Source organism: Mustelus asterias, unplaced genomic scaffold (assembly GCF_964213995.1).
Source record: "Mustelus asterias unplaced genomic scaffold, sMusAst1.hap1.1 HAP1_SCAFFOLD_69, whole genome shotgun sequence".
Classification (NCBI taxonomy): Eukaryota; Metazoa; Chordata; class Chondrichthyes; order Carcharhiniformes; family Triakidae; genus Mustelus; species Mustelus asterias.
Genome location: NW_027590131.1, coordinates 1245673 through 1272899, shown reverse-complemented (window position 1 = coordinate 1272899; position 27227 = coordinate 1245673). Strand labels below are relative to the sequence as shown.

Here is a 27227-nt window from a genome sequence, read left to right as displayed (position 1 = left end):
TTCCAAGCATTAAAAAACAAAATGGTAACTTGTGGATGGAGAGAGACGAAATGCACAGGGTTCTTAATGATCTGTGTGTCTGTTTTCACAAAACAGGGAAGCGAAGCAGACCTCTCAGTTAAAGATGAGGGTTGTGAAATATCGAATGTGTTAAACTTAGTGAGGGATGAAGTGTTGAGATATTCACCATCTTTGAAAGATTTGGATGAAATGCATCCCAGGCTGCCAAGATGAGTAAGGGAATAAAAAGAAGAAGCTTTAACCATCACTTTCCAGTGCTCTTTGGCTGCAGCGTGATGTTGTCAGATTGGGGAACTGCTAATGTTGTACAGTTATTTAAAAAGCAGCAAGGGGTAATTACAGGTCAGTCAGTTTGATCTTGGTGGACAAATTATTCAAAGACCTTCCGACAGTTATTATAAATGCTCCTTTGGAAAGGCATCAATTGGTAAAAGAAAGGTGATGTCTGACTATCCTCACTGAATTTTTTTCAGATTAGAGAGACACTTGTTTGATGCAGTCTACGTGGGTTTTAGTGAGGTTTTTCTGACAACTGTTCAGAAAAGTAAAAGCCATTGGATCCAAGGGAAAGAAAGTGGTCATTTGGATCCAAAACTGGCTCAGTGGCTAGAATCAAATTGTAATGGTGGATGGATATTTTTTGTAATTGAATGACTATCCAGTGAGGACTCCGTACTCGGCGCCTTGCTGTTTGTGGTAAATATCAATAATTAGTCCTAAATATAGCAGTGATCGGCACAAGGAAGGTCCTCTGCTTATTTCTCCACTCTTCACAGTTCTGAATATTCCTCTGTAGTTATTCATCAAAGCCTCCCATTTCCTACTTCAACGAGCAATAATCCGAGCGAAAGGCGTGAAGAGGTTTCCTGACTTCCTGTAAACTAAACACAAGTCCTCTTCCTGAAGAGTGCTCCACCCGTAAGCAGCCATTGTACCTCGGGTATCCAGCACTTCCAATATTGCGAACAAACATTTACTGGTTCCATCACCATTGGCCAGGCCTCATAAACCCCACATGGGAGACTTAATTGGGGCTGGAGTGAATTGCAGAAGAAAAACCTTCCTGAGGTTGCAAATGATCCTCCTACACTGACTTAAATATAGGAGCCACGATTAAGAAGTTTGCAAGTTATATGAAAATTGGTTGAGTCGTTAACAGTGAGACAGAAAGCTTTAGAATGAAGGAAGATGTCTGTGGACTGAACAGCTGGGCAGAAAAGTGTCAAATAAAATTAATCCAGAGTAGTGTGAGGTAATGCATTTAGAAAAGGCAAATAAGCCGATGAAATACACAATAAATGGATGGATTGGGGAAAGAGAGACCAAAGAAACAGAGATATGTTGGAATCCAGGACAAGCTGCATGTACAGAATATTGGTCAAGGCATTAAATGTAAGAAGTTACATTAATCTTATCTTCTGTCTGCAAAACATCCCTGTCTCTTCATTTCCGTGTAGTGTGTGTCAGTTCTATCCCTGATCCTCTGCATCAATGAGATAGAAATTTCTTGCAACTTGCTGAAATGAAACAAATTGGAAATGTGATTGTATCCCTTTTCAGTGAGGCTCACAGCTTTACCCTCTGTGTGAAAGCTGCTGCCCATCCTCGGCATGGAATTCAATTTAAACATTCCCCACTTACTGCAGAGAAGGGAGCGGCCCCATTCCAGGCATCAAATTCAACCTGTTTGACAACCTGCGGCTAATTCAACTGTCAACAAGTTTCATTTGAAATTTTACTTTCACTCTTCTTGTTCCAGAGATGTTCAGTAAATCAGTCAAATGATAAGAAACAAATTCCAACTGGGACTTCGGAACTTTGAGCAAACATTGATTTCCTGATATTTGTGGTTTCACCCCAGAGCCCAGGAGCCAGTTCCTTGTCAATGAGCTGAGCGAAGGGCTGTTTCTCTACATGGAGATTCACCATTTAACTTCCAAACTGAATGATCTCTGAGCAACAATGGCTGCAGCTGTTGGGCAATGAGCACTAACACTCCAGTTACATTTATTATTGTAAACCAGCAACTGAGACACCAGATTCTGGCCCAATGGAGTTATTCAAGAAGATGCTCAGAATTTCACTAACTCAGGATGACAAGTGAAGTGAATCTATGGCAGGTCATCGTCAACTGTCCTTATCGAGGATGACATCTACTCAGGGTAAATGGAGTTAAGATGCAGAATAGGCAACATTTAATTAAATAGAGGAAGAGGCTCAAGGGGCGGAATAATTTCATCCTGTTACTGTATTTAAATGTTGGTTGAATAATGAAGTGTGAAACTTCTGGAGGATTTGCACCTCCCTTTTAATCAGTTGATCTTGGATTGTTTATTTCAGATGGTGCAACATTTTTATTCAGAGAATGATCAGATAATCGGTTTCAAAGGGCAAACTTTAGAAACGATAGTTTAGCAAAAACACTTTCAATGTTCCATCCTGTGCCAGTTATAGAATCAGGCCCCTAAACTTACTGATAGTTTTATTCTGGGTTCAACCAAATCTCTGAACAAAAGATTTGCTATCGAGTGATTTTAAATATACAGATTTGGAAATTACTGATTTATAACCTGATCCAACATGCTGAGGATTCTAGATCGGATCCACGAGGTTAAATATCAATTTTGATGTTAAATTGATAAGAGTAAGACAGGTGAGAGCAGTGTGCACTCTAACACTGCTTCCAACTCTCCATCTCTGTTGGGCGAGGTCCACTGGTTCTCCTGCACCCACTTGGCAGGACAAGACAACAATTCAGGTTGTTGTTTTACTGTGTGTAAATTACAGACAGTGTGGGCCTCCAAATGAAAAGAGAGAATCGAGCCAAAGTTTTGAGTCAAGATGACCCTTCATCTGAACTTGTATTTTAGCTCATTCTTTAAGTTTCCTAACCTACTAGCTGTAATTGAATCAGAATTTGACCGTATTTAATTCCTAGAAATCGGGAACACAGAGGGACTAAGTGAGTTGGTAAAGCTACAGCATAAAAAAATGGAAATCTATGAATAGGCAGTGTGAGGCCATCCACTTCAGTTCTGAGTATTTTCTCTGTGGGAAGTTGGATGAAAAAGTGATTACCATCTCCAGGTAAAAGACATAAAAGCAAAGAGTTCAGGGAAGGAATTTCAGAGCTGCAGGTCAAAGGGAGTGGAGATACACAGGAGGCCAAACGTGGAGGAATGCTGAGATCTCAGAGGGGAAAAACCAGAGACCTATGTGAACAGGAGGTTGAAAATTCTCGGTCTGGAAGAAGACACAGTGCTAAAGAGAAATGAGGCCTCAAAGGGATATGAAATGCAGGATGAGATAGTTCTCTTCGGATGACAAACGGAATAATTTTGGCTTATACACTGAGTTGAGAGGAATAAGCGGTGATTGCGCTGAAACATACAAGTATCTGAAAGGGCTGGGCAATGTAGACACTAAGTAATTGTTTTCCACTCGTTTGGAAATTGAAAACAGCAGTGCAGGATCTCAGGATAAGCCCTGGATTGTTTAGAATTGGGGTGAGGAGAAATGTTTTCACTCAGAGGGTTGTGAATCTTTGGAATTCTCTACCCCAGAGAAGGTGGATGATCCAGCACTGAAAATATTCAGGACAGATTTCTGATCTCTTATCGAGTGAAGGGATATGAGGAGCAGCTGGGAAAGTGGAGTTGGGGCAGAAGAGCAGCCACGATTATATTCAATGCAGAGCAGGGGCAAGGGGCCATGCAGTCTACAACTGACACTATTTCTGATGTGTTTAAATTAAAAGCCAGACATTTGCCAACTGGGGACCAAGGCAGTAATATACAAATTAACACTTTCAGTTCACTGCCTGGCAGACAGTAAAAGAAGATATTAATGTCCATGGAGAAGTAGTCAGGGTCAAAGCGGCAGTCAAGTTCACACATTTAGCCAATTAGGAATGGCTGGAACAGAAAAGAGAAAGATCTTACAATGGAGCGTGGACAGTCTTAACAACCATCACCTTGTCTGAATCCGCAATCACCAGCTTCCCCTTTCCCAAAATACAAATGAAGAACGTATCCACCCGCTGCTCTCCATTTATTCAATTGCAGCTCCCAGCTTCACTTCCAACTGAAATCCTTCATGATCATTTGTGCTGCAATTTGAAAGGGAGCCCTAAAACAGAGAGACTTGGGAAAAAGGGCAGAGATTTTTAAAGACAACACTGTTTAAAAAGCTGGGAAAAATTCCAAATGCCGAATTCGCGAAAAAACTGGAGTAATTCCCGCTGGGGTTTATTTTGGTGGGATTTTCAAATCTCCCACACTGTGCGCACTGCAGAATGCACTCGCGTGAATCTCCTTCAAAACCCAGGGCGGAGCCTATTCCAGCCGGAGAGGCCGGTGGCAGAGCACTGAGCGGGTCACTGTGCAGACGCTGCTTTGTCAGAGCAGAGACTGGGGCTGGCGCAGTAATCCACACTGCCAGCCTCCCGATTGCTGTCCAGCCCCGCGACCCCACACACATTACTGACCGTGCGACACCCCCACCCCTCCCCCACACGCCCTGATCACTGGTCTCGCAGACATGTCTGGGCCAGCCATGACCTCTCTACCCCCCACCCAACCTCCCCCACTGGCCTGGAGGGGGACTGGGGGGAGATGCTTGCGGCCCCAAAGACTTCAGTCCCAGGCCCGCTATGCAAATGGTCATCAGTATAATTTATACAGCTCCGCACCGATTTCTGGCACAAAGCTGACTGCGCCAAAAATCTGGCCAGTGACACACGGAGGCCGTGGCACCCAGCGGGAAGCCCGCTACACGGTCTTCGCTTGCGTCTCTTGGCTCACTGCACTGCTAGTGGACTGGGGGAATCACCCCCATAAACTACAAAAGGCAAGAGAAGGTTATGTTTATCATTCACCAGTTCAGCCTCAGCTTCAGCACTGCACCCAATTTGAGGTCTCTGGAAAGAATGTAAAGCAGCATTTCTGGCACAGCTCCAAGAATCAGGATCTTTACCAAATGACTGCAAAGGTTCATGAAGGTGGCTCATCGCCACCTTCTTATCGACAATTAGGGATCAGCAACAAATGCCGGTGATGTCCCGATTCCATTGACAGAGAAGAAAAACTTCAGTTTTGTAGACCATGGAGAAACTGGCACTATTCTCCGAGAGCAAAGAATAAAGAGCGTCTGAACAGGGGAGTTCAAAATGAGGAGGCTTTGATAATGAGAAGTGTTTCCACTGACAAAAGGGTCAGAAGCAGATAAGGACAGATTTATGGCGTTCTGTAATTGGTAAAGGAACCAGAAGGGAGATGAGCTATCTTTTAAACAGCAAGTTCTGATCTGGAAAGAACTATCTGAAAAAGTGAGGCCGCAAATAACCTCCCCTCCTGTTCTCCCTCCAACTGCTCTAACTGAGGATTTTAGGGTTTTGAATGGAATTATCAGTTGACAGAAATTTTACTCACTGGTGTGAGAGTCGCCGGGTCCGGATGGGATGTACCCCAGGTTACTGTGGGAGGCGAGGGAAGAGATTGCAGAGCCTCTGGTGACGATCTTTGCGTCGTCGATGGAGACGGGAGAGGTGCCGGAGGATTGGAGGATTGCGGATGTGGTTCCTATTTTCAAGAAGGGGAATAGGGATAGCCCAGGAAATTACTGACCGGTGAGTCTAACCTCAGTAGTTGGTAAGCTGAGGGACAAGATTTATGAGCATTTAGAGAGGTTTAGTATGCTCAAGAATACTCAGCATGGCTTTGTCAAAGGCAGATCGTGCCTTATGAGCCTGATGGAGTTCTTCGAAAATGTGACGAAACACATTGACGAAGGGAAAGCAGTAGATGTGGTTTATATGGATTTTAGCAAGGCGTTCGATAAGGTCCCCCATGCAAGGCTTCTAGAAAAGGTGAGAGGGCATGGGATCCAAAGGGCTGCTGCCCTGTGGATCCAGAACTGGCTTGACCAAAGGAGGCAGAGTGTGTGCATGGATGGGTCTTTTTCTAAATGGAGGTCGGTCACCAGTGGTGTGCCCCAGGAACCTTGCTGTTTGTCACTTTCATAAATGACCTGGATGAGGAAGTGGAGGGATGGGTTGGTAAGTTTGCCGAAGGTTGGTGGGGTTGTGGATAGTCTGGAGGGATGTCAGAAGTTACAAAGGGACATAGATAGGATGCAAGACTGGGCGGAGAAGTGGCAGATGGACTTCAACCCAGATAAATGCGTAGTGGTCCATTTTGGCAGGTCAAATGGGATGAAGGAGTACAATATAAAGAGAAATAGTCTTAGTACTGTAGAGGATCAGAAAGACCTTGGGGTCTGGGTCCATAGGACTCTAAAATCGGCCCCGCAGGTGGAGGAGATGGTTAAGAAGGCGTATGGTGTGCTGGCCTTTATCAATCGAGGGATTGAGTTTAGGAGTCTGGGGATAATGATGCAGCTATATAAGACCCTCGTCAGACCCCACTTGGAGTACTGTGCTCAGTTCTGGTCGCCTCATTGCAGGAAGGATGTGGAAAAGATTGAAAGGGTGCAGAAGCGATTTACAAGGATGTGGCCTGGATTGAGTGGTATGCCTTATGAGGATAGGTTGAGGGAGCTCGGTCTTTTCTCCTTGGAGAGACGTAGGATGAGAGGAGACCTAATAGAGATATATAAGACGTTGAGAGGCACAGATCGTGTGGACTCTCAGAGGCTTTTTCCCAGGGTGGAAATGGCTGCTACGAGAGGACAGTTGATGTCATATACATGGATTTTAGTAAGGCGTTTGATAAGGTCCCCCATGGTCGGCTTATGATGAAAGTGAGGAGGTGTGGGATAGAGGGAAAGTTGGCCGATTGGATAGGCAACTGGCTGTCTGACCGAAGACAGAGGGTGGTGGTCGATGGAAAATTTTCGGATTGGAGGCAGGTTGCTAGCGGTGTGCCGCAGGGATCAGTGCTTGGTCCTCTGCTCTTTGTGATTTTTATTAATGACTTGGAGGAGGGGGCTGAAGGGTGGATCAGTAAATTTGCTGATGACACCAAGATTGGTGGAGTAGTGGATGAGGTGGAGGGCTGTTGTAGGCTGCAAAGAGACATAGATAGGATGCAAAGCTGGGCTGAAAAATGGCAAATGGAGTTTAACCCTGATAAATGTGAGGTGATTCATTTTGGTAGGACAAATTTAAATGTGGATTACAGGGTCAAAGGTAGGGTTCTGAAGACTGTGGAGGAACAGAGAGATCTTGGGGTCCATATCCACAGATCTCTAAAGGTTGCCACTCAAGTGGATAGAGCTGTGAAGAAGGCCTGTAGTGTGTTAGCTTTTATTAACAGGGGGTTGGAGTTTAAGAGCCGTGGGGTTATGCTGCAACTGTACAGGACCTTGGTGAGACCACATTTGGAATATTGTGTGCAGTTCTGGTCACCTCACTATAGGAAGGATGTGGAAGCGCTGGAAGGAGTGCAGAGGAGATTTACCAGGATGCTGCCTGGTTTGGAGGGTAGGTCATATGAGGAAAGGTTGAGGGAGCTAGGGCTATTCTCTCTGGAGCGGAGGAGGCTGAGGGGAGACTTGATAGAGGTGTATAAAATGATGAAGGGGATAGATAGAGTGAACGTTCAAAGACTATTTCCTCGGGTGGATAGAGCTATTACAAGGGGGCATAACTATAGGGTTCGTGGTGGGAGATACAGGACGGATATCAGAGGTAGGTTCTTTACGCAGAGAGTGGTTGGGGTGTGGAATGGACTGCCTGCAGTGATAGTGGAGTCAGACACTTTAGAAACATTTAAGCGGTTATTGGATAGGTGCATGGAGCACACCAGGATGATAGGGAGTGGGATAGCTTGATCTTGGTTTCAGATAAAGCTCGGCACAACATCGTGGGCCGAAGGGCCTGTTCTGTGCTGTACTGTTCTATGTTCTATGTTCTATGACACAAGTTTAAGGTGCTGGGGTGTAGGTACAGGGGAAATGTTAGGGGGAAGTTTTTCACACAGAGGGTGGTGGGCGAGTGGAATCGGCTGCCATCAGTGGTGGTGGAGGCAAACTCTATAGGGTCTTTTAAGAGACTCCTGGATGAGTATATGGGACTTAATAGGATGGAGGGTAAGAGGTAGGCCTAAAAGGTAGGGATATGTTCGGCACAACTTGTGGGGCTGAAGGGCCTGTTTTGTGCTGTAGTTTTTCTATGTTTCTATGAGAGCTCAGGACAAGGGGACAAATATCTTATTATCAGAGCCAGGATATTCAGGAGATAAATTTAGGAAACACTTGCTCACACAAAGGGTGGGGGAAGTGTGGAACTCTCTCCCACACATAGCTGCAGATATTAGCTGTTGAATATTCTCCCCGTGTCTCCATGGGTTTCCTCCGGGTGCTCTGGTTTCCTCCAACAGTCCAAAGATGTGCGGGTTAGGTGGATTGGCCGTGCTCAGTTGACCCTAGTGTCAGGGGGTTAACAGGGTAAATATGTGGGTGTTATTGGGGTAGGGCCTGGGTGGGATTGTGGTCGGTGCAGACTTGCTGAGCTGAATGGCCTCCTTCTGCACTGTGGGGATTCTGTGAACAATTTTCACTCTGAGATGGGGATATTTCTGCTGCCAGAAGGTGTGGATCTGAAGCCCAGGCGGCTGGATGGAGTTTGTCTCCCTGATCAACGGGCAGCTCAGGCTGCAGGGACTGAATGTCTGCCTCCTCCTCTTGCTGCTGCCGGAGCTCAGAGCTTGTGCAGCTCCTGGAGCTGGGGGAGGCCATTCGGCCGCTTCAATATGGGACAGCCCACCTTTCAGACAGTTTATCCCTTGTCTGATGTCGGTGAGCTTTGTGTTATTTTTATTGAAGGGTCATTAACAATGTGCAGATTCACACAGACTCTCTCCATGTTACTGGGTCACCAATGTTGCTGATCTTTCCCCTGAGCGGGGACACTCACAATAAGGAAACAGCCTCCTCACCCAGGCCCGGCCCGTTGCTAAGGGAACCTGGCTCAGTCACTGCGCAGGCCCGGCCTGTTGCTAAGGGAATGCGGCTCAGTCACTGCGCAGGCCCGGCCCGTTGCTAAGGGAATGTGGCTCAGACACTGCGCAGGCCCAGCCCGTTGCTAAGGGAATGCAGTTCAATCACTGCACAGGCCCAGCCCGTTGCTAAGGGAACGCGGCTCAGACACTGCGCAGGCCCGGCCCGTTGCTAAGGGAACGCGGCTCAATCACTGCGCAGGCCCAGCCCGTTGCTAAGGGAATGTGGCTCAGACACTGCGCAGGCCCAGCCCGTTGCGAAGGGAATGCAGTTCAATCACTGCACAGGCCCAGCCCGTTGCTAAGGGAACGCGGCTCAGACACTGCGCAGGCCCGGCCCGTTGCTAAGGGAACGCGGCTCAATCACTGCGCAGGCCCGGCCCGGTGCTAAGGGAATGTGGCTCAGACACTGCGCAGGCCCGGCCCGTTGCTAAGGGAATGTGGCTCAATCACTGCGCAGGCGCAGCCCGTTGCTAAGGGAATGTGGCTCAGACACTGCGCAGGCTCGAGCCCGCTGAGGTCAGCTCGGCAGGTCACGTGAGGAGCTGTCAATCAATTGCCTATTCAGCATCTTTGTTCAATCATTGACTGAATAAATTCTGTTAACCTGTTGCATCAAACTCACTGTCTGGTGTCTTTTCATCTTGTCCCAGGAACTTAGTTCATCTCAGTGAGTCTCACACAAGCAGCTGGAGGCACTTTGTGCTCTCATGGTTATCCTGTCCACCCAAATAGTCTGAAGATTTCAAAGGTTGGTGTGAGATTCTTGAATTTACCAATGTATGGGAATAACAATAAACATATGGAATTTTAACCATATCTCACCATTGACTTCAATCATGCACACGTACAAACGCATGTACGCACACACGGAGATGGCCCGGAACTTGCACATGTTCACGTGTGATTTCAAGAAGAAATTAGATATAACTTTTGGGGCTAAAGGGATCGCGGGATTAGGGAGGGGAAGGGGAGATCAGGATATTGAATTTGATGATTAGCCATGAGGAAGAGTTCATAGAGTGTATCTGCGATACCTTCCTTGAACAGTATGTAATGGAACCTACAAGGGAGCAAGCTATCCTAGATCTGGACCTGTGTAATGTGACGGGAATAATGAGTGATCTTACAGTTAGGGATCCTCTTGGAAGAAGCGATCACAGTATGGTTGAATTTAAAATACAGATGGAGCGTGAGAAGGTAAAATCCAAAAGCAATGTCTTGTGCTTAAACAAAGGAGACTACAAAAGGATGAGGGAGGAGTTGGCTCAGGGAAACTGGGAGCAAAAACTTTATGGTGGGAAAATTGAGGAACAGTGGAGAACTTTCAAAGCGATCTTTCACGGTGCTCAGCAAAAGTATATACCAGTGATAAGGAAGGACTGTAGAAAAAGACATAATCAGCCATGGATATCGAAGGAAATAAAGGAGGGTATCAAATTGAAAGAAAATGCATACAAAGTGGCAAAGATTAGTGGGAACCTGGAGGATTGGGAAATCTTTAAAGGTCAGCAGAAAGCCACAAAAAAAGCTATAAAGAAAAATAAGATGGATTATGAGAGTAAACTCGCTCAGAATAAAAAAAACAGACAGCAAAAGTTTCTACAAATATATAAAATGAAAAAGAGTGGCTAAAGTAAACATTAGTCCTTTAGAGGATGAGACGGGGGATGTAATAACTGGATATGAGAAAATGGCTGAGGCATTGAACAGGTATTTTGCGTCAGTCTTCACAGTGGAAGACACAAATAACATGCCAAGAATTGATGAGTGGAAGGCTATGGCAGGTGAGGACCTCGAAACTATCATTATCATGAAAGAGGTAGTGTTGGGCAAGTTAATGAGACTAAAGGTAGACAAGTCTCCTGGCCCTGATGGAATGCATCCCAGGGAACTAAAAGAGATGGTGGGGGAAATGCACTGGTGATAATTTACCAAAATTCGCTGGACTCTGGCATGGTTCCCGCAGATTGGAAAACAGCAAATGTGACGCCACTGTTTAAAAAAGGAGGTAGACAAAAGGCAGGTAACTATAGGCCAGTTAGCTTAACTTCTGGAGTAGAGAAAATGCTTGAAGCTATCATCAAGGAAGAAATAGCGAGACATCTGGATATAAATTGTCCCATTGGTAAGATGCAGCATGGGTTCATGAAGGGAAGGTCATGTTTGACTAATTTGGTGGAATTCTTTGAGAACATTACATGTGCAGTGGACAATGGGGAACCTGTGGATGTGGTGTATCTGGATTTTCAAAAAGCATTTGGCAAGGTGCCGCACCAAAGACTGCTACACAAGATAAAGGTGCACGGTGTTACGGGTAATGTATTGCATGGATAGAGGATTGGTTAACTAACAGAAAGCAAAGAGTGGGGGTAAATGGGTGTTTTTCTGGTTGCCGATCACTGACTAGTAGTATGCCGCAGGGACCAGTGTTGGGACTGCAATTGTTTACGATTTACATTGATGATTTGGAGCTGGGGACCAAGTGTAGTGTGCCAAAATTCGCAGATGACACTAAGATGGGCGGCAGAGCAAAGTGCGCAGAGGACGCTGAAAGTCTGCAAAGGGATATAGATAGTTTGTGAGTGGACGAGAGTCTGGCAGATGGAGTACAATGTTGGTAAATATGAGAGCATCCATTTTGGTTGGAATGACAGCAAAATGGACTATTATTTAAATAGTAAAAAAATGCAGCATGCTGCTGTGCAGAGGGACCTGGATGTTCTTGTGCAGGGATCTCAAGGAGTTGATTTGCAGGTGCAGCAGGTATTTAAGAAGGTAAATGAAATTTTGTCCTTCATTGCTAGAGGGATGGAGTTTAAAAACAGCGAGATTATGTTGCAGCTGTATCAGGTGCTGGTGAGGCCACACCTGGAGTACTGTGTAGTTTTGGTCTCCTTACTTGAGAAAGGATATACTGGCACTGGAGGGGGTGCAGAGGAGATTCACTAAGTTGATTCCGGAGTTGAGAGGGTTGGCTTATGAGCAGAGACTGAGTAGACTGGGGCTATACTCATTGGAATTCAGAAGAACGAGGGGAGGTCTTATAGAAACATATAAGATTATGAAGGGAATAGATAAGATAGAAGCAGGGAAATTATTTCCACTGGCAGTAAAACTAAAACTAGGGGGCATAGCCTCAAAATAAGGGGGAGCAGATTTAGGACTGAGTTGAGGAGGAACTTCTTCACACAAAGGGTTGTGAATCTGTGGAATTCCCTGCCCAGTGAAGCAGTTGAGGCTACCTCGTTGAATGTTTTAAGGCAAGGATAGATAGATTTTTGAACAGTAAAGGAATTAAGGGTTATGGTGAACGGTCGGGTAAGTGGAGCTGAGTCCACGAAAAGATCAGCCTTGATCTTATTGAATGGCAGAGCAGGCTCAAGGGGCCAGATGGACTACTCCTGCTTCTAGTTCTTATGACCAAAATGAATGGTGGAGCAGGCTCGAAGGGCCGAATGGCCTCCTCCTGCTTCTCGTTTCTATGTTTCACACATAACCCCCATGCAGGCAAACACTTACACACTCACACACTCAATTTCTCTCACAAACACAGACACACACACTCGCACATAGGCACACACCCCTCCCATGCACATATACACACACGCACACATACATGCAGAATACACACACACACACACATACACACACCCAAATACGCCTATGCAGACCACCTCACACCCTGATACACACACACACATACTGATACATACACCAATATACGCACGCAGACACACACACACAGACACGCACACAAACAAATACAATCTCCCATTTCATTGTTTCATCAAACAAGGACAGGACAGTTCAGAAAATGCAGTTAGATACAGATGAAAACTCCCATCATATCAGCCTCTCTTTCCCACTCTCCATCCAGCTGGAGTGGGCAAGAGAGAAACAGGGATAGAGATAGAGAGAGAGTAACAGAGAGAGGGGAGGAAAGAAATGGAGTGAGAGTCACAGAGAGGGAGAGGAAGTGATTGAGATAGAGTGTGTTCGGCAGAGTTCCTGCAATGCTGAGTACAATGGCCTTTGAAGGTACCACACAGAACACAACAAATAGGAGCAGAAGTAGGCCATTCTGCCCCTTGAGGCTGATCCTCCCATTGATAAGATCATGGCTGATCTGACTGTGGCCTGAACTCTACTTTGCTGCCTGTCTCCCCATAATGCTCAACTCACTCTCTGGGGAAAGTGGTTAGCACTGCTGCTTCACAGCGCCAAGGACCTGGATTTGATTCCCAGCTTGGGTCACTGTCTGTGTGGAGTTTTCATGTTCTCCTCGTGTCTGCATGGGTTTCCTCCGGGTGCTCCGGTTTCCTCCCATATTCTGGTTCGGTGCATTGATCCGAACAGGCGCCAACTAGTGGAATTTCACAGTAACTTCATTGCAGTGTTAATGTAAGACTGACTTGTGACCAATAAATGAATTTTAACTTTGAATTCTAAACACTAACCACCCCCTGAGAGAACAAATTATTCCTCCTCATCTCCATCTTTAATGGGCGCTGTATGAATTTTAAACTGTGCCCTCCCTGATACTAGATTCCCCCATGTTGGCCCTGTTCTGTGATAATACAGATGTTTAAAGATTATTCAGTAGTTCTTTAAGGGTAGCAGACACAGGGAAAAAAGAAGTGACTCTGTACACAACAGATATATTTCAAGGGCATATATATGAGTGGGCAGTAATCTTCTCTCAGAATCAGACAGATTGTGGGTTCAGCTCAGAGCCTCAAATACTAGGCCCTTAGCATCGATCAGAGACTCCGAACACAGCATGATGGGAGAGGGGACAAAGGAAACTGGTGTTGAATTTGTGAGCTTTGCTTTGTGGAAAGCTTTAGTGCTTGGGGAGAATGTCAACTTTTGAATGGACCTACCATATATTAAGCTGATCTTTCTCTACACACTATCGGTAACTGCAACACTATATTCTGCACCCTTTCCTCTCATTCTCCCCTATGTACTCTATGAACGGTATGTTTTGTCTGGATAGCGCACAAGAAACAATACTTTTCACTGCATCCCAATACAAATCAATCAAATCAAATCAAATTAACACGGTGAAGTTTGGACCCCCGTGACAGTTGTCTGAATACAGATTCTATCTTATTGTAACATTCAGGTACCACGTGTACTGAGCTCACCAGCGTTCTGTCTGTATTGTGTGAATCCAGTCTTGAAATATCCACTAATATTGCTAATTCTGCCAAAACAGAAACAAAAAGAGTGTTTGAATTCTCCGTGATTAGTCCCCTTAATGATAAACAACATGGTGGATGAGAGGGATAGAGAGAGAGAGGAAGAGATACAGAGTAACAGAGAGGTAGGGAGAATGAGAGAGAGCAATGCAGAGAGTAACAGTTGTCTGAATACAGATTCTATCTTATTGTAACATTCGGTACCACATGTACTGAGCTCACCAGCATTTGCAGAAGCCATTATACAAATACTGTTCTGTCTGTATTGTGTGAATCCAATCTTGAAATTTGCACTCATGTTGCTAATTCTGCCAAGACAGAAACAGAAAGAGTGTTTGAATTCTCTGTGATTAGACTCCTTAACGGTAAACAACATAGTGGATGAGAGGGATAGAGAGGGAGAGGGATAGAGAGGGAGAGGAAGAGAGAGAGGGAGCAATGCAGAGAGTAACAGTTAGACAGTGAGGAATAGAGATTAATTCAGATGGATAGTGAGTGTCAGGGGAGTCCGAGACGCTACATAAACAAGGTAAAGATTTGAAAATGGAGGAGTGTTTCTTACCCACTTTTAAAAGATAATCCACACTCACACCACTCACATTTCACACTCTCTGCTCAGTCCTGTGTTGGGGGGTGTTGAGTGTGGGATCAGTGTTTGCTTTTCTCAAACCGCACTGATATTCCCAACAAGGGCAAGAGGTTTCAGTGTTTGAAAATGTAAACATTTAAAAGCAAAACTAGACTGGATTTGGTTAAATCTCATGGGATCCAGGATGAGGTGGCCAAATGGATACAAAATTGGTTGATGACAGAAGACAGAAGGTGGTTGTGGAGGGTTGTTCTATTTTCAAACTGGAGGCCTGTGACCAGCGGGGTGCCTCAGGGATCGGTGCTGGGTCCCCTGCTATTTGTAATTTATATTAATAATTTAGATGAGAATTTAGGAGGCATGGTTAATAATTTTGCAGATGACACCAGGATTTGTGGCATAGTGGACAGTGAAGAAAGTTATCTCGGATTGCAACGGGATCTTGATCATTTGATCGAGTGGGCTGATGAATGGTGGATGTAGTTTAATTTAGATAAACGCAAGATGATGCACTTTGGTAGATCGAACCAGCGCAGGACTTAGTTAGTGGTAGGGCATTGGTGAGAGTTATAGAACAGAGATCGAGGGCTACAGATTCATAGTTCCTTGAAAGTGGAGTCACAGGTGGATAGAGTGGTGAAGAAGGCATTCCACATGCTTGGTTTCATTGGTCAGAATACTGAATGGGATTTGGGACATCATGTTGAAGTTGTACAAGACATTGGTAAGGCCACACTTGGAATACTGTGTACTGTTCTGGTCACCCTATTATACCAAGGATATTATTAAACTAGGAAGTGTGCAGAAAAGAACTACTGGGATACTGCAGGGTCTTGATGGTTTGAGTTATAAGCAGAGGCTGCAAAGACTGGGACATTTTCTCCTGGAGCATAGGAGGCTTCGGGGTGGTCGAACAGTGGCCTCGCTGTATTCACTCTGTCCTTTCAGATTCAGTCCCACAGGCCTGGCTGTGTTCACTGTGTCCTTTGAGATTCAGTGTCACAAGCCTGGCTGGGTTCACTCTGTCCTTTCGGATTCAGTGTCACAGGCCTGGCTGGATTCACTCTGTCCTTTCGGATTCAGTGTCACAGGCCTGGCTGGTTCAGTGCCAGGTTCACAGGAGTGCCCGTGTCAAATAGTAGTTCCCTCTAGCTCGATTTGAAGTCCCAACTATCTCAATTTGGAGTGCCCCCTATCTCGATTGCGAGTGACCCTCTAACGATTAGGAGTGTCCCATCTTGATTTGGAGTGTCCCGATCTGCAATAAGGGAGCCTTCTATCTCGATTAGGAATGCCCCCCTGTTTAGATTTGGACCAGTGACTATTTCAGTGAGGAGTGCCCCCCGTCATTTCTGAGTGTCCCCGGTCAATTAGGAATGCTGCCTACCTCGATTAGGTCTGTCCCTCCCTCGATTAGGAGTGTCCCATATCTCGAATAATGGAGCCTTCTATATCAGTTCGGGGTGCCCCCGATTTAGATTTGGAGCAGCGACTAATTTAATTAGCAGTTTCCCCCCCCCATCGCCGTTGGCAGTCCACCCCCACCACCACCCCCCCCCCCCCCCCCCCCCCCGACCGTCGCCGTTAGCAGTTCACCCCCGCCCCCCCCACCGTCGCCGTTAGCAGTGCCCCCCTGTCTCGATTGGGAGCACGCCGTTTCTCGAATAAGAGAGACTTCTATCCCGATTAGGTGTGCTCCCATTTAGCTTTAGAGCAGTGACAGTATCAATTCTGAGTGCCCGCATATCAGCTCGCAGTGCTCCTGTCAATGAGGAGTGCCCAGGTGAATCACAAGTGCCCCCAATTTCGGTTTGGAGTGCCCCCATCTTGATTACATGCGCCCTTATCTCGATTAGAGGGCCATGGACCAAATCCTGAGTGGAATGACAGGAGTCCAGACTTACCTGGATGGTATCTTGCTCATGGATTCGACTATTTTCCCAGTACTTGGAGAATACCTTAGAGGTTACAGGAGCACGGCCTGCAAATCAAGAGAGAAATATGAGTTCTTCAAGGACTCCATTGAATGTCTGGGTCATGAAATGGATGCACAAACCCTAAGATGGAGGTCATCATGAAGGCCCCAAGACCAGACAATGTGTCCCAATTCAGGTTGTTTTTGGGTCTAATCAATTACTATGACAACAAGCTCAATCCGGACCTGGCGGCAGCATTGAAACTGATGCTCCAGTTGCTGGTGAAAGGAGAGCCGTGGAAGTGAACAAAAGGAGGCCTCCCTGGCGGTAAAGCAGGCTTTGAAGAGATTGGAAATGCGAGTTCAATTTAACCCAAAGTTACCGCTGCAGCTTACATGCGAAGCCTCGCCCAATGGGATTGAGGCTGTCCTGTCGAACGTTATGTCAAACGGAGAGGAAGATCCATAGTATTCGCTTCTAGATCATTGACGAAAGCTGAGGAAAAGTTTGCTCGGGTGGAAAAAGAAGGCTTAGGCATCGTCTTTGCATCAAGAAACTAAAATCTCTGCCATGATGATGTTGTGACTGAGCTCGAAGGGCTGAATTACTGACTCCCTTTCATAATTCCTATATTTTATCTTCCATCCTTGGACCATTCACTGGGATACCGTCCATGGCAGCAGTTTGATTGCAGAGGTGGGTGTTGGTGCTGTCAGTGAGAAACACGGCAATGCGGATGCTCTGTCAAGGCTGCCTTTGCCTGGAGATAAAGATGTTCCCGCTGGAATGTGCAGACAATGCACTTCACACAAGAAGATAAAGTTCCGGTAACCGCTAACCAGTTACGGAAAGTCACCCGGAATGATCCGGTTATGAGGCAGGGAGTGGAACTTGTCCAGAGAGGGAGGATGAGTAGAAAGCACCCGGAGTTACGGCGATAAGTGTGTGGAAGCTGGGAGTTGTCGGTGTTGCTGGATGTTTATTCTGGGCTATGAGAGCCTCATTCCCCCATCATTAAGAGGAAAGGTGCTGGAACGGGAGCACCAAGAGCACCCGGGGGTGCTGCCAATGGAAGAAACAACAAGAAGCTGTTTGTGGTGCTGCCCAAATGGAAGAGAAAGTGGGATGGTGCGAATGCTGCGCTTGGGGACGGAAGGTGCTGCCCTTGCTGCCTCTTGCTGGCTGCGAATGTCCCCAATGATGTGGAGATGCCGGCGTTTGACTGGGGTAAACACAGTAAGAAGTTTAACAACACCAGGTTAAAGTCCAACAGGTTTATTTGGTAGCAAAAGCCACACAAGCTTTCGAAGCTCTAAGCCCCTTCTTCAGGTGAGTGGGAATTCTGTTCACAGAGCTTATAAAGACACAGACTCAATTTACATGAATAATGGTTGGAATGCGAATACTTACAACTAATCAAGTCTAATTCGAATTGTTTTGTTTCTTAAAGACTGGATTAGCTGTAAGTATTCGCATTCCAACCATTATTCATGTAAATTGAGTCTGTGTCTTTATAAGCTCTGTTTGTGAACAGAATTCCCACTCACCTGAAGAAGGGGCTTAGAGCTTCGAAAGCTTGTGTGGCTTTTGCTACCAAATAAACCTGTTGGACTTTAACCTGGTGTTGTTAAACTTCTTACTGTGATTGTCCCCAATGGCAGCGAATCCACAGCGAGTCGCTGCTTCATCACAATCTGCCCGACTCCACCCACACTGGCTGTCAATCATTCTGCTGGAGCGGCTTCCTATTGGCTGTGTCCAGCTGATGGACAGCAGAATGCACCAATGGAGAATGAGGGTGCAGTGATGGATTGTGCAATGAATCAATGAGGCTTTTGACAAGGTACCACATGGCAGGTTGTTGCACAACCTCCATCATGGGACCCAGGGTGAGGTAGTTAAATGGATACAAAATTGGCTTGATGACAGAAGCCAGTGAATGGTTGTCCAGGGTTGTTTTTCAAACTGGAGGCCTGTGACCAGCGGTGTCCTCTGGGATCAGTGCTGGGTCCACTGTTATTTGTCATTTATATTAATGATTTGGATGAGAATATAGGAGGCATGGTTGGTAAGTTTGCAGATGACACCAAGATTGGTGGCATAGTGGACAGTTAAGAAGGTTACCTCGGATTGCAATGAGATCTTGATCAATTGGGCCAGTGGGCTGACGAATGGCAGATGGAGTTTAATTTGGACAAATGCGAGGTGATGCATTTTGGTAGATTGATCCAGGGCAGGACTTACTCAGTTAATGGTAGGGTGTTGGGGAGAGTTACAGAACAAAGAGATCTAGGGGTACGGGTTCATGGCTCCTTAAAAGTGGAGTCACAGGTGGTCAGAGTGGTGAAGGCGGCATTCGGCATGCCTGGTTTCATTGGTCAGAACATTGAATACAGGAGTTGGGATGTCTTGTTGAAGTTATACAAGACATTGGTAAGGCCACACTTGGAATACTGTGTACAGTTCCGGTCACCCTATTATAGAAAGGATATTATTAAACGAGAAAGAGTGCAGAAAAGATTTACTGGGATGCTACCGGGACTTGATGGATTGAGTTATAAGGAGAGGCTGGATAGACTGGGACTTTTTCCTTTGGAGCGTCGGAGGCTGAGGGGTGATCTTATCGAGGTCTATAAAATAATGAGGGGCACAGATCAGCTGGATAGTTCATGTCTTTTCCCCAAGGTCGGGGAGTCTAAACCTTAGAGGGCAGAGGTTGAAGGTGAGAGGGGCAATTATTTCACACAGAGGGTGGTGAGTGTCTGGAACGAGCTGCCAGAGGGAGTAGTAGAGGTGGGGACAATGTTGTCTTTTAAAAAGCAGTTAGTTAGATGGGTCTAGAGGGATATGGGCCAAATGTGGGCAATTGGGACGAGTTTAGGGGTTTAAAAACAGGGGCAGCCTGGACAAGTTGGGCTGAAGGGCCTGTTTCCCTGCTGTATGTAAATCTGAATGATGACGCAATGAGGCGCCGCCCACTCAGTGACGTGGCTGGAAGCGGCCGTTAAACGGTTTCCGCGCGCGGCTGGAGGGGGCGTTGTGACGTCACTGCCGACGCACAGCACGTGACCTGGATCTGGCCAATCGGCGAGCGGGACAATCCGCCGCCGCCGCCGTCTCGAGTGCGGAGTTCAGGCGCCGCGCCGTTTCTCACTGCGTGTGCGGGGCTTTTCCAGCGGCTTCACACCGAATCTTTGAGTCACGGTAAGGAATTAAATAAGAGAAAAAGTCTCCGCTTCAGCGGCGCCGACTCTCGCTGACTGGGATTGTCCCCAGTGGCAGCGAGTCGCTGCTTCATCACAAGCTGCCCGAGTGCGCCCGCGCACTGGCTGCCAATCATTCTGCTGGAGCGGCTTCCTATTGGCTGTGTTCATTTGACGGACAGCAGAACGCACCAATGGGGAATGAGGGTGCGGTGAGGTCCCGCCCACTCAGTGAGAGCGGCTCGCGGTCACGTGGCGCGGCCGGTCACGGTTTCATTATAATTATAAATTATAGAATCATAGAATCCTACAGTGCAGAAGGAGGCCATTTGGCCCATCGAGTCTGCACTGACCACTATCCCACCCCGGCCCTATCCCCACAACCCCATGCATTTATACAAGCCAGTCCCTCTGACACTAAGGAGCAATTTAATTGCAATTGTAAATTTAATTGTAACTGGATTACAGAGTACTGGGCTAATGGTAAGATACTTGGTAGTGTGGCTGAACAAAGAGATCTCGGTGTCCATGTGCATAGATCCCTGAATGTTGGCACCCAGGTTGATAGGGTTGTTAAGAAGGCGTACGGAGTGTTAGCTTTTATTGGGAGAGGGATTGAGTTTCGGAGCCAGGAGGTCATGTTGCAGCTGTACAAAACTCTGGTGCGGCCGCACTTGGAGTATTGCGTACAGTTCTGGTTGCCGCATTTTAGGAAGAATGTGGAAGCATTGGCAAGGGTGCAAAGGAGATTTACCAGGATGTTGCCTGGTATGGTGGGAAGGTCTTATGAGGAAAGGCTGAGGGACTTGAGGTTGTTTTTTTTTAGAGAGAAGAAGGTTAAGAGGTGACTTAATAGAGGCATACATGATGATCAGAGGATTAGACAGGGTGGATGGTGAGAGCCTTTTTCCTCGGCTCTTGATAGCTAGCACGAGGGGACATAGCTTTAAATTGAGGGGTGAGAGATATAGGACAGATGTCAGAGGTAGGTTCTTCACTCTGAGTAGTGAGGGCGTGGAATGCCCTGCCTGCAACAGTAGTGGACTTGCCAACATTAAGGGCATTTAAATGGTCATTGGATAAACATATGGATGACATTGGAATAGTGTAGGTTAGATGGGCTTTAGATTGGTTTCACTGGTCGGCGCAACATCGAGGGCCGAAGGGCCTGGACTGCGCTGTAATGTTCTATGTTCAATTTAGCATGGCCAATGCACCTCACCCGCACATCTTTGGATTGTGGGAAGAAACCGGAGCGCCCGGAGTAAACCCACGTGGACATGGGGAGAATTGTACAAACTACATACAGACAGTGACCCAAGCTGGGAATTGAACTCTGGTTCCTGGCACTGTGCGGCAGCAGTGCTAACCACTGTGCCACCGTGCAGATTCTGGTCTGAATACAGACAGCATTATTACAGAGGATATCAGGGTGATTCTAGTCTGAATACAGACAGCATCAAACCTGAGTGTTTCTGGGTGATTCTAGTCTGAATAGGCACAGCATTATAACACTGAGTATACCTCCTGTTACTGTTACACTTTTCAAACACACGCTGTTTCTGTACATCTATCCTCAGCTCGGAGAGCAAATAGCCAATTTCCGCTTTTCACCCAAAATGTGAACAGACCCGGGACAGAAAAATGGGGAAAGTAGTAAAACATCAGACAGTGTGTAACCCGGGGAGGATGGAGTCAGTGAGATCAGACAGTGTGTAACCCGGGGAGGATGGAGTCAGTGAGATCAGACAGTGTGTAACCCGGGGAGGATGGAGTCAGTGAGATCAGACAGTGTGTAACCCTGGGAGGATGGAGTCAGTGAGATCAGACAGTGTGTAACCCGGGGAGGATGGAGTCAGTGAGATCAGACAGTGTGTAACCCTGGGAGGATGGAGTCAGTGAGATCAGACTGTGTGTAACCCGGGGAGGATGGAGTCAGTGAGATCAGACAGTGTGTAACCCGGGGAGGATGGAGTCAGTGAGATCAGACAGTGTGTAACCCGGGGAGGATGGAGTCAGTGAGATCAGACAGTGTGTAACCCGGGGAGGATGGAGTCAGTGAGATCAGACAGTGTGTAACCCGGGGAGGATGGAGTCAGTGAGATCAGATATTTTGTGAACTTCGTTAATATGTCGAATGGTAATATTGTAATTGAAACATTTCCAACACTCCTGCTTCAGCATCTTTTGATGTCGGGTATGTGGCTAAATTGTCATTTTGATTCACACTGGCACTATTTGACTCTCTTTCTCTTTTGGCATAATCAGATCTCCGGGGGAACGCTGGATTAATTGTGAAAATCCACAGTTACAATTCAGCAGGGATTGTGTCCTGAAGAACTGTAAGAGGTGAACCAGCACAGTATTGTGAGAGCGCCAGCCCGAGAGAACCCTTCACATTCAAACAGCTTCCATATATTTTCTGGAGAGGAAGGTAAGAGGAAGTTCCATTTACTCTGGTCCTGTAGCAAGTACAAAAAGATGATAAAGTGAGGTTGGAAATGCTGAGTGAGATATGGAGTGTGTGAGCACCAAGCACAATTATCCAGTGTAAGGCTGTGAGATGTACCATGAAGTTGGAGCAGTTTGTGTCTCGTGAAACACCGCGCCTGAATTTCACAAGGCCCGACAGTGTCACGTTTTGGTGTTTAAAACACGCAATATTGGAATTGCAGTTTCATTGTTAAACAGAACTGGTTGACTGTTCTCGGTTAATCTTCCTCTGAACTGAACTGAGGGTGTGTTGTGGGAAATTCACCACTTCGGAGTCAGACTTGGAGGTTCAACAAACAGTTTTATTCAGACAAAGCTTTGGGAGAAGCGCTGGCACTCCGCAGTACAGGCACTCACCTTCTCAACTACACAATGGTAGTTGAGCATCTTTTACACATTGTTAGATAATAGACAGTGTGGACATTAGCCGTTAGCACATCTTTACAAGTTGAGTCGACAGGTACGGACATCGACAGTTAACACATGGTTATACATAGAGTAGATACATATCTGCAGTTATGTCTTCTATCAATGGCTGATCTTGTTATATACATTTATGCATTTATGTCCCTCATCAGTGGCTGATCTCGTCATCAAACTCATTGTTCTGGGTCTGCTTTTATCTCGAGTTTAAGGTGCCTCAAGGTCTGACCTGTTTCCTGCAGTAATTTAAACACTAAAGGTTTTAACTCTTTATGTAATGTCTGTGCCCAAAGTCAGTGCCTCTTAATGTCTTTTTCCAGAGCCCATTTTGTGTGCCGGGTAACCATTTTGTCTCCTTTCCTTTGATTTCTCTCCAACAGGGTGTGTGATGGTGGTTTTGTTATTTCCGTTTTCAGTTATTTTTGCTGAGCGATTTCCTGTGTTGCCAGGGTAACGATCTGACTGATCCCAGTACCAGAGGCAGAGGTGTGGACACCAACCGGTGGAGAGAAAGCAGCTGGGTGGGGGGCCAGGCGAGGGGATCAGTCCGTGTGAGGCAGATTCTGGAGATAGACAGAGGCGATGAGATATGTTAATCAGAAAGGAGAGAGAGACCAGGGCGAACCGACACTGAGACAGACGGGGGTCAGGGAGAGGAGGAAGAACAGTGAGCTGGAGAGAGACACACTGATACAGACGCAGGGAAGATAGAAATTGAGATACGAAGTGAGGAAGCAGCAACGATAAAAAACAGGGAGCCAGTGGTGGGACAATTTGTGTATATCAGAGAGGGCATTAGTAGTGTCGTGAGAGATGACCCTTAGTTCTTGAAGATCAAAGTGTAAAATCAGTTGGGTGGCCCTGAGTAACAGCCAGGGACAGAAACCATTGGTGTGAATTGTTTGTGCTCCCAATTTCCTTCCAACAAGCGCACAGGTGAACTCATCCTATTGGCAAACCAAATAAATCAGATAAACTGAGGGACAAAATAAAAGCAGTGACTCCATTAAACAGTCAGGAATTGCCCCAAACAAAATAAAGCAAAGTGTAAAGGAAACTTAAAATATCAAATCAAAACGTGATTAAAGGGATCGATAATGGACGCCAGCCCCTGCCGGGCCTCAATGGTGCTTGTGGACTAAGCATGCTCCCTCTCCAGGGACACCCTGCCACGTATGTAGCTCCAGTCGAGGGGAAGACAGTCGTGTGGGACGATCATTTTGGTTGCCGTCTGCCTGGGCCTAATTATGGCCAATCTAGCCAGGCCCTGGAGCAGGTTCACAGGGAGGTCCTCTGCCTTCCTCACCCCTACCCTTCCATACCAGGTGCCCGTAGATCAGGAGCGTGGGACTGAAGTGCAAACAGAACATCAATGAAAGTTATTTGGGGGAACCAAAAGGGAGTGCAGCTGAAGACATTGAATGTAGACGTGGCCCACGGACTCCACAAGATCCCAAGAAGGGCCGGTTTCTTGTGAGCCAGTGAATCAGTACAATTTACGGTTGCGTGGTATCGCTGCGTGCACCAGCTCCAACCCCAGGTCCCCAATGTATTGGAAGAGGATCCCTTCGGAGGGGGACCTCCACTGGGAACCTCCGCCGCCAGACAGCAGCAAGGCGAACCAAGGCGTGTGCGGGTGATGGGTGAGGATACAGTAGTGGAAGGTGTGCAGCAGCAGCCCAGACCGGAAACCCTTTGTGCTGTGGCAAAAGGCATGGAGGGCATTTCTGCAAGGCAGCTCAAACTATGGGGTGCCAGATCCAGGAAGTGAGGTCTGGGTTTCGGGTCAATGTGAAGTTCTGCCCGAGCAGATACGTTTAGACGGGATCCCATCACGCAGTTGCGTCTCCTCGAGACCACGTGTGACGTCGTGTCCGAGCACGACCGTTCTCAGGTCATAGATTCCATTGGCCATGAGCTGAAAGTCCTCCACCACATACTCAGCAAGCTCGTGGGGTGTCATCCAGTCCACTCCACCACCAGCACGTCCTTTACCCTGTCACACAGCAGTCAGTCTTCCTCTCTGCCAGCCAACTGAAATGGTATTGGTGGAGGAGCAGATTCCACAGCAGCGGCTTCCGAACGACAGCTGCTACTCCAGACAGGGGAGAGATGTACCTCGAGGTGACCATGACCCAGACTTTCAGAAGGAGGGAGAGGAATTTCACACCTGGCGGAAGACTTACATCGCCAGGGCACACCATTGAGGAGGGGATTCAACGAGGAGGTATCCCTGCCGGGTCTGAAGGTGGAAGGTCACCAGTGCCTGATCGCCCTCCCTCAGCAGGAGACTCCGAACCACAGCAGTGACCCAGTGCGGTCTTTTCTCCCAGAAGAACTCTACGAGTGTTCTCTGGATGTTTATGACAAAGGTGGGGAGGGGTCGAAGTGACCAGCCGGTACCACAGCATGGAGGCAATCAGCTGGTTTATGATGAGAACTCGCGCCCTGTAAGATAGCACTCAGAGCAGTCCTATCCAGCTATTCAGGCGAGCGGAGACCTTGGCCTCCAGCTCTTGCCCATTCGCCAAAATGTTATTCAAATATGTGAAGCCGTGTTCCATCTTTGGACGTGACTTATCAGATGTTAATATCAAGTGGGATCGTAATGCTGCGATCATGTTGAATTCCAGAACACTTCTGAATGGCCCACGTCTGTTTAAAGTTGATTTATTAGTGTCACAGGTAGGCTTACATTAACACTGCAATGAAGTTACTGTGAAAATCCCTGAGTTGCCACGCTCCAGTGCCTGTGCGGCTACACTGAGGGAGAATTTAGCATGGCCAATGCACTGGACCATCATGTCTTTCGGACCAGGGTAGGAAACTGCAGCATCCCGAGTAAACCCACACAGACATGGGAGAAAGTGTGGACCCCTCACGGACAGTCACCCAAGCCAGGAATTGAACCCGGGTCCCTGGCGCAGTGAGGCAGTAGTGCTAACCACTGTGCCACCCGATTTGCCCCCTCTCCTCCCTCCCTGAGCCATTTGATTGATTATTGTCACATGTATTAGTATACAGTGAGAAGTATTATTTCTTGCGTGCTATACTGACAAAGCATACCATACACAGAGAAGGAAAGTAGAGAGTTGGGTGTTATAGCCAGAGTTAGGGTGCAGAGAAAAATCAACTCGATACAATGTAGGTTCATTCAAAAGTCTGGAGAGTTTAAAAGAGTTCGAATAGAGTTTTAGAACCATAGAATGAGAGTGAGAGGTAGAATTAGAGTGCAGGCTGCGCACAGCTCGCAAGGAGTCTGTCGCACCATCTTGGATGAATGTTAATTTGCTCTTTCTCCTCCCTACCTGAAGCATTTGCTCTCTCTCACTCCTCCCTCCCTGAACCATTTTGTTCTCCCTCACCTCCCTGAACCAGTTGCTCTCTGTTGTTGAACCATTTACGCTCTCTCTCTCAGTCCCTCTACTATTTCATCTCTTCTCCTTTCTCTAAAATAGCTATGACTGTCACATCACATTCTGAACTCTCTCGTTTCCTTCTCTATGAATGGTATGCTTTGTCTGTACCTTGCGCAAGAAACAATACTTTTCACTGTGTGCTCATACATGCGACAGTAATACATCAAACGTACTGGGTTTCTTTCTATCAGTCAGTGACCATAATGAGGCTGAGCTCTCTATTGGCGAGGGACAGCTGATTGACATCTGGCTCCATGGATACGAGGAGGGGGGCAGCGTAATTCCTCCCTTGGGCTTCTCGCATGCGCAGGGACAGTCATGACCAGCAATGGGCCTGTGCTGAATCAAACTGGAAACAGGGCGCGGGACCACTCAACACACATGCGTCAGCATGCTGTCTGAGCGTGCGCGAGAGGAAATTTTGACCAAATAACGGTGAGAAAGTGTTTGAAAAGAAACAGCCTCAGCACTGAGAAAATCTGGGTGATTCCAGTATATACTCAGTATTGATGGTCTGAATACAGTCCATCAACACTGAGTATATCTGGGAGATTCTAGTCTGAATACAGACCATCAATACTGAGTATAACTGGGTGATTCTAGTCTGAATAAACAGCATTATAACACTGAGAATATCTGGGAGATTCTAGTCTGAATAAACAGCATTATAATACTGAGAATATCTGGGAGATTCTAGTCTGAATAAACAGCATTATAATACTGAGAATATCTGGGAGATTCTAGTCTGAATACACACAGCATTAATACTGAGTATAACTGGGAGATTCTAGTCTGAAAACAGATCATCAATCATAGAATCATAGAAACCCGACAGTGCAGAAACAGGCCATTCGGCCCATCAAGTCTGCACCGACCACAATCCCACCCAGGCCTTACTCCTACCCAGGCCTTGCTCCCATATCCCGACACATTTACCCACTATTCCCTCTAACCTACGCATCTCAGGACACTAAGGGTCAATTTTAGCATGGCCAATCA

The 27227-nt window shown here is 46.7% G+C and overlaps 1 protein-coding gene and 1 long non-coding RNA gene across 4 annotated transcripts in view; one reads left to right on the top strand and one right to left on the bottom strand.

Annotated features, from left to right (window-relative positions):
* Nucleotides 1–1460: 1460 nt before the first annotated feature.
* Nucleotides 1461–17575, bottom strand: LOC144483436 (uncharacterized). Of its 3 annotated transcripts, XR_013495998.1 has the most exons (7): nt 17086–17575; nt 16679–16755; nt 14408–14493; nt 14132–14190; nt 9604–9714; nt 3995–4163; nt 1461–1538 (listed from the first exon to the last, which is right to left on the bottom strand). It is a non-coding gene; the product is annotated as an uncharacterized LOC144483436 (long non-coding RNA). The 3 variants fall into 3 exon arrangements; XR_013495999.1 differs by lacking the exons at nt 1461–1538; nt 3995–4163 and adding an exon at nt 2340–3935; XR_013495997.1 differs by lacking the exon at nt 1461–1538 and having other exon boundaries at nt 3672–4163.
* A 2216-nt stretch (nt 17576–19791) lies between these two features.
* The window catches only part of LOC144483447 (NACHT, LRR and PYD domains-containing protein 3-like), a 117466-nt gene continuing 110030 nt past the window's right edge, over nt 19792–27227 (top strand). Inside the window, exons 1-2 of the mRNA XM_078202132.1 lie at nt 19792–19894; nt 22162–22327. The gene's annotated coding sequence lies outside the window, so the exon portion shown is untranslated. The remainder of the gene's footprint in view (nt 19895–22161; nt 22328–27227) is intronic.